Source organism: Calonectris borealis, chromosome 15 (assembly GCF_964195595.1).
Source record: "Calonectris borealis chromosome 15, bCalBor7.hap1.2, whole genome shotgun sequence".
NCBI classification, from domain to species: Eukaryota; Metazoa; Chordata; class Aves; order Procellariiformes; family Procellariidae; genus Calonectris; species Calonectris borealis.
The window spans coordinates 16,623,592-16,630,805 of record NC_134326.1 but is presented as its reverse complement, the minus strand read 5'-3'; positions in this window follow the sequence as shown (position 1 = coordinate 16,630,805).

The following is a 7,214-nucleotide window of genomic DNA, read 5'->3' as shown; positions in this document are numbered from 1 at the left end:
AATTAATATCATAGTGATTCCCTGAGCAAGTGGGTTGGGATCTTCAATTAATTCCTGCAGCAGGATGGGAAATTAGGTTTCCATGGATACTGAGCCAGAAGCAGCACTGACACTCACAGGAAATGCAAGCTTAGTTTCGCTACAGCTTGCTTCCTAAGGAGGGTTCTCCCTCTGTCTCCCCCCCCTCCCCAGTACTCTCTATTCTGTATTTTTAAAGGAAAAGAGGCAAATGGACATTTGAGGAATGGGTGGAGAAAAAAAAATACTATCCCCTCTCGTAGAAAATTGTGTACAAGAGATGCAAGGGATTTGCACAATTTTAAGCCGCAATTAGGAATAAAACAAAGTATATTAAAACTAGGGGAGGAAAAAGGCTGTAGCCTGCTGAGCTTCTGACAATCACTGAGGATGACAGCAAGGCCTCTGGAAGGACGGATTTATAACCAAGGACGTAGTAAGAGCACAATACCTATTCTAGTGCAGGGCTGTAGGTGGTTTCAACATAGCTGTTGTTCACCCAGGTGATTGCAGCAATGTGTATATTAGTACTCATGAAAGCAAACTGGAGGAAAAAGTGTTATATCTGCTAATTAAAAATACAATACAGAAAAGCCAAATTACAGTTCTTACTCAGAAGTTAATACAGTGATAATTAATACAGTGATATAGTTAATATAGTGATAGGTGGTGAACTCTCATTAAAAACATGTAAGATAAATGAGAGGAAGAAAGATATTTGGTGATTATGTGCATTTTTAAATCCCTTTTGATTCAAAGTAGTATCTAGCACTGTATTTTTAATTGCTGTAGAATAGAAATCTGGGAAAGCTCACCACCTTATTTACTCCATGTACCACGCCATCAAATACAGGATGAACACTGATAATATCCATGAAGAAAGGCAGTATAACTGGGAATGTTTCTGAACAATATAGTCTTCAATACTTGATCTGTGACCTGTTGTTTCTACTCAAGAAACCCCTAAAACGTGTATTCTTATCGATCTTAATTTAAACTCCCATTAACCTCTCATAGTGACTTATTTAAAATGGCATTTATACACCCTGGCCAGCTCCATAGGCAAACGCAGCAAAATAAAAACCATATTTGTTTTGGGAAGAGCCAAAAATGAAGAAAAAAATGCTATTTTTAGGAATTGTAAGCGACTCTTCTCTAAGTGACAGACTTAATCTCTTAGGAAATGCATCCAGGAACTTTAAATGGATTAAAAAATTATTCCCCCTCTTCACTTTTTAGATATTACAGAAAAGACACAGTGATCCACATGGCTAGGACAATTATTGGCTGGGTCATGCACTTGGCTGTCCACACTTCAGAGTTGTTGGCTTGCTTCTCGGGGTGTCCCTGTGGGCCCAGGCCCGGTTCAGGTGGGTCAAGCAGCCCCAGGACTGGTGTCTGGAATGGTCTGGACAAATCCATCGTGTTTTCCTTTAGCGGGAGAACAGAGGGTGGAGGTGGAAGGAGCATGCACACATACCAAGTGCCATGCCACTGGCTCTCCAGAGAGAAGAGGGGCCTTGGGCTACTTTATTTGCCAGCGTGACTGGGGCTATTGCGGTCACTGCGTGGTGTCCTGAAGTTTTCTGCTGCCCTTTGCCACCACAGACCGAGTAGGTTAAAGATCTGCCTTTGAATTGTTTGTGTGCTTCGGCTATGTTTAGCCCATTAAAAAAAAAAATATATAGTGATATACATACACACGTGTATGTACGCGTGTGCGTGATTACACCTACAACACTTGAGCGTGTGCTAGCATGAGATAGGAAGCTGACTAATGGAAAAGACAAGACGCCTGTGCACAAGTACAAGCAAGAGGCCATTTGCAAACACAAGTGCACGTGGGAGGGTACTGTGTGTCTGGGGCTGGGGCTTTGCTGTTGTGAAGTGGAAGCCAATTAATTGCCTCTGCAGAAGGAGGTAGAATCTCCCTTCAGTACTAGGATTTGGTTATCAGCCAATGTCACCCAAGAAGCAACTCCCACCTCCTGAATTCTTGTTACAGGCTGGAGAGAATCTGAGATAGATTGCTGTAATAACACAATCATTTTTTCAAGCTACTTCCTATCCAGCATTGCAGTGAGAGTGGAAAAAAAAAAATCCCCATGGGTTTGAGAATTGTAAGACAAATCATCAGAACAATAAGCCGCCGACCTTGCTATAACATCCTGAGTACACAGCAGTGGATTGTTTTTGTTCTGTTAGTGAACCGTTATAGCAAGAGGGAAAGTACTCTGCATAGAAATTCCAGGTTAAGCAGAAAAGCATTATAGTCAAGAGCTCATAGGTATTTTGATGATTAAATCCTAGTGTTTTGCTTTCTAACTCCCAAATCTTTTGCTGTCAGGCTGGTTTGCCTCTGTGTTCTTGTGGTATCTTGTAAGTAAACACAACTTGTAGCACTGCTTGTGCTACAGAAAGTAGGAAATGTCATTTAAAATTGCATTGTCAAATCATTAAATTTGCCGACTGGAGTACTGAAGGCCATGGAAGAAGAAGATTAGGCAGGCTCTTCTTTTGTTGTCCCTTTCACTTCAGGCTACAAATTCCTATTGCCCATGTGCTGCCATTTCCCAGAGACACTTGCCTTAGTGCAAAAAAGAAACAGTCCACAGATAGCACTTAGTTAAAACCACCAAGTAAAGTAGGGTCTTATGTTAATTAAGTCCTTCTTAAGCAATGTAAGTATTGAGGTCTTCTGTCTTACAGCTGTGTCTTGTCTGAATCACAGTACTTCAATATTTGCACGACAGAGAGTATTGTCCTCGTGCAACCCCCCTTTGCCTTTCTGGGTGTCCTGGTTTCAGCTGGGATAGTGTTAATTTTCCTCCTAGTAGTTGGCATAGTGCTGTGTTTTGGATTTAGTACGAGAATAATGTTGATAACACACTAGTTGTTGCTAAGTAGTGCTTATCTAGCCAAGGACTTTTCGGCTTCCTATGCTCTGCCACGTACACAAGAAGCTGGGAGGGGGCACAGCCAGGACAGCTGGCCCAAACTGGCCAAAGGGATATTCCATACCATATGGCGTCATGCTCAGTATATAAACTGAGGGGAGTTGGCCGGGGGGCAGCAATCCCTGCTCGGGGACTGGCTGGGCATCGGTCGGCAGGTGGTGAGTGGTTGCATCACTTGTTTTTTTTCTCTGGGTTTTGTTCCTCTCTCTCTCGCTCTCTTGTTGTTTTACTTTTCATTACAATTTACTACTATTCTTATTATTATTTTATTTTATTTCAAGTATTAAATTGTTCTTATCTCAACCCACGAGTTTTCTCACTTTTGCTCTTCCAATTCTCTCCCCCATCCTACCGAGGGGGGGAGGGTGAGCAAGCAGCTGTGTGGTGCTTCGTTGCCGACTGGGGTTAACCACGACACCGTTACGTTATTTAAAAATAAATGCTGTAAACTTGCTTCATACAGGTTGTAATTTAGAAAAGCACTCAAGTACATACTTGAGTTTAGGTATGTGAATTGATATATAATTAGCCAATGCCCTGAAGATGTCAGAATGCAAAAAAACAGTATGACTAATCCTATACCTAAGATCACACACATCCAAGGATTCTGCTATATTGGGATCCCACTTTCCAAATGTGGCAACACAAAGCAGGATTTTGGAAAAGAACACTTAATTAGGTAGACTTATAACAGTGCCTGGCTATGTAACAATGTAGATAGGATGGGATTAAGCTCATCTACCTTTGGACAGATGCAATCTAGGCGTATAACCTGAACTGTTCATCAGGGCCTTGCTCACAGTGACAGACAGGTGTCACTGGGGGAATTCAGCCCACTGGCAAGAGGGGGTGCCCGCACCTAGCAGCACATCAAACTATTTCTTACTCAGCTGTTCATAAAGTTGCTAAAAGTTCAGTCATAACCAGCTGGCAAAATAATTACATCTTCACCTTTGCTGTTAACAGCTGAATTTATGAATAAGTACAGCCACGCTTTCTTGTTTGTCTAATTGTTTTGTGAAATACTCATGCCCATTTTTTCCCACCAACCCATTTTTAATAGGTGGTTAGACTATTATGTTTTGATGACAGACTTAATATGAAGGACCACCATTTTTCCCATCTACCTAGTAAAGAGATCTGTAAAGCTGTTTGACTGTAGCTCTTTTTGGAAGTTGGCCTTAGCTTACTGCTTGCTTTTAGTCATTTCAGGTCTTTATTGAACTTGTTAGCTTCATGTTAAGTCAGATGAAAGCAACACCTTTTACAAATAACTCCTGGAAAGGACCTTTAAGTTGCATTGCCTAGGTATCTCCAAGGGAGGGGAGGGGAAGAAATACAGTCATCATGAGGCAAAGTTGCAAATGTAAAATACTTATTATTCACTTCAAGCATTCTGCTGTAGTCTACTGCACTTGCTCCAAAAGCCGACTGTTCAAAAGGATTTGTAAAAATAATCTCCTTTTTTCATTTATTTGTACTAGTCTAGTATCTAGAAGCCATTGAACACAAAAGACCTTCTGCATATCTTAAAACAAGATATTCAGCTATTGAATGAAACTATTAATGTGAAGGAACCGGGCTGAGAGGGAAATGATAAAAGTGATTCTTAGCATGACCAGATTCCTACCCTACATGTTTATCACAAACTGTTACCACCCAACACTTTATTTTGTTCTTGTTCATCAGTACAACAGTAACAGCAACCATGTGCTGAAAGATGGTTTCTGCTCTGAGAAACACACAACCAAGAAATTACCAGCAGTGCCTCGTCACCATTGTGGCACTGTATTAGTGATACTACTAAGAGGTCTGCAGAGAAAATATCCTAGCTTTTATTTTCAGTAACTTAAAACATCTTGAGAGAAAATAAGTTCTTTGTGCCTGAAGTTTCATAAAAGCTCATATAGTTGTGTTTCATTTATCCAAATCATAACACAAGTTCTACTTGCTTAACTGCAAAATCTACAGTTCCTCTACCATGACCACTGAAAAATAAGATTTTTCATAAAACTTCTAATATTTTATGGATTTGGAACTTGATTTAAGTAAATAAACTATAACTAAAGAGTGACTTTCCCAAGTTTAAAAATCTTTCAGTTTACAAAAAAAAGGGCAATTTAACTTAATAATGCAGTGCTGACCTGTCAATAGGGGCACATACAGGCAAACAAGACGCGTATGGACAGAGATGCCGCGTCAGGTTTGAGTTAACCAAGGAAATATCAGCCTGAGCTCTGCCAGACACATCAGGCCACAGTTCCAAGTACGTGGGCATCACGTGAAAGATCCATTGCCAAGGAAGCAGTGGGCTGTGTGATGTTAAGCACCTGGGTGCAAAGAAGGTGGGACCTGGCCATGCAGGTATCTGCTGTCTTGATAGCTTGGAGCCTCTTGGTCAGAGGAACAGGGTGTCTAAAGAGGTATGTGGCAGCTCCACGATGCTGAATACGTTTCTGCCAAAAAAGTTTTTTGACATAATAGACAATAAAATTTTGTGTTGTGCACAACACAAAAAGGTCAGTCTATGTAGTTTCATGGTCTTTTCTGGTACTGTGCTATGAACATACAATGAAAATACAATTTCACAACATTTTTCTTTCTGTCACTGGCACCAGCCCAGCTTCCCCTACACAACACAAGGCCTGCATCAGAGGCTACAGTCTCATCTGGGCAGTAGTTGTTAATGGCAAAGTGCGGGGTACAGTAACCCAGACACTCCATCTACTCGAGCTAATCTTGAATCGCGCAGATTCAAGTAGGACTTCTTGTCTGTTGGTCTCCCTGAAAATCCGTCTCCTCTGCCATTAAAGCTATGAGGCATTTAAGTGTCACGTGCCTTGATATTAGCTATCCTGGCTGATATCCTGATGCAGACAACAAATCTCAAGAAAAGGCACCAATGCTCTTGCTTATTTTCTCGTTCCCTTGCCTCCAAAGAATATGCCCAGTGTTTTTTTATGTCCCTTACATTGCATTCAGTTAATCTTTCTAGTGCAGCTCATCTCCATGTATAAAGTTTACATTTCTTATTTAAGTCCTGGATAAAGATCTCTGGCCACTGGTACTCACACGGTCTGATTACAGAATCATAACAGTCTGGCTTTGAAATCAATGCGGTTTTTTTTTTCCTTTTTGCTTTATTGGTTTTTCCTCCCAAAGTCAAACTACAGAGCCAGGATTCATTCAGAAAGTAACTGTAATGTCTCTGAAAGTAAGTTGTTTATAGTCCTACTGAGTAATAAAATCCCTGTGGTCTTTTCTTTCATGTGAATAGCAATTCCACATATATGTTCATCCAGGGTGCTACGGTACAAATGTTGATGGTGTTGCTAGGCCTCAGTCTTCTTTGGCCAGACAATATCTGCTTATAATTTATATTTCCTTCCCTCCCGCCCCCAAATGAAATGTTAATCTAATGTCAGAAGCCTTCCTTAGCTTTAGTACACTGAGTCTGCCTGGCATCTTAAGCAACCCTTCATCTCTAGAGATACAAACACGTACAGTAGATGGCATCAGTGGTTTTTGTCCTGAAGAAGAATGTGAACACGTAAAATTATTACTGCCGAAGGAGGAAAATGAGTGCTTGTGTCACAGTAGCAGTGAGATCCCAGCGCTGGTAGAGGCATCTGTTGTCTGTGTTCATTGATAACACCTATTGAATGCTCACAATTGTTTTCTGCTTTGCCTTTCTTCCACTACTTACCTCTACCTTTCTAATATTTCTCATATAATAATTCTGCAGGGACAACACAGGACAGCCTTATATATGGTTAATCGTCTTACTCATCCTGATACCATAGGAGACCTAATACCATTCGTCGCAGGGCTAACAGTAAACCAAGGTAAGCATTGTCTCTTAGCAACTGCAGCCAAATTATCTAGACTGGAGATGAGAGTTCACCAGAGCTGAGGTACTCTTAGGCACCAGGGGAAATGTTTGAATACTTCAAGTAGTGTATAGCAACTCTTTTTTCACAATGACACAACCTTTACAGGCTTTTGAGGTCTATTAAGTCACGCATCCCAAATGAACTATTTTTAAAGGATTTCTTTACATCAGGGCATGAAATCTTGAGGCAAAGACCCTCAGCTGCCTTAGATTTCTGAGGAAAATCGGTGACGTCACCTTTCTGCTCATCTATAATGTCTGAGATAAAAAAAAAACCAACCAAACAAGCAACCTGATTCTTACACAACCCATGCTCTATTTAATTTTTGTAGACCGCACCCAGCTCC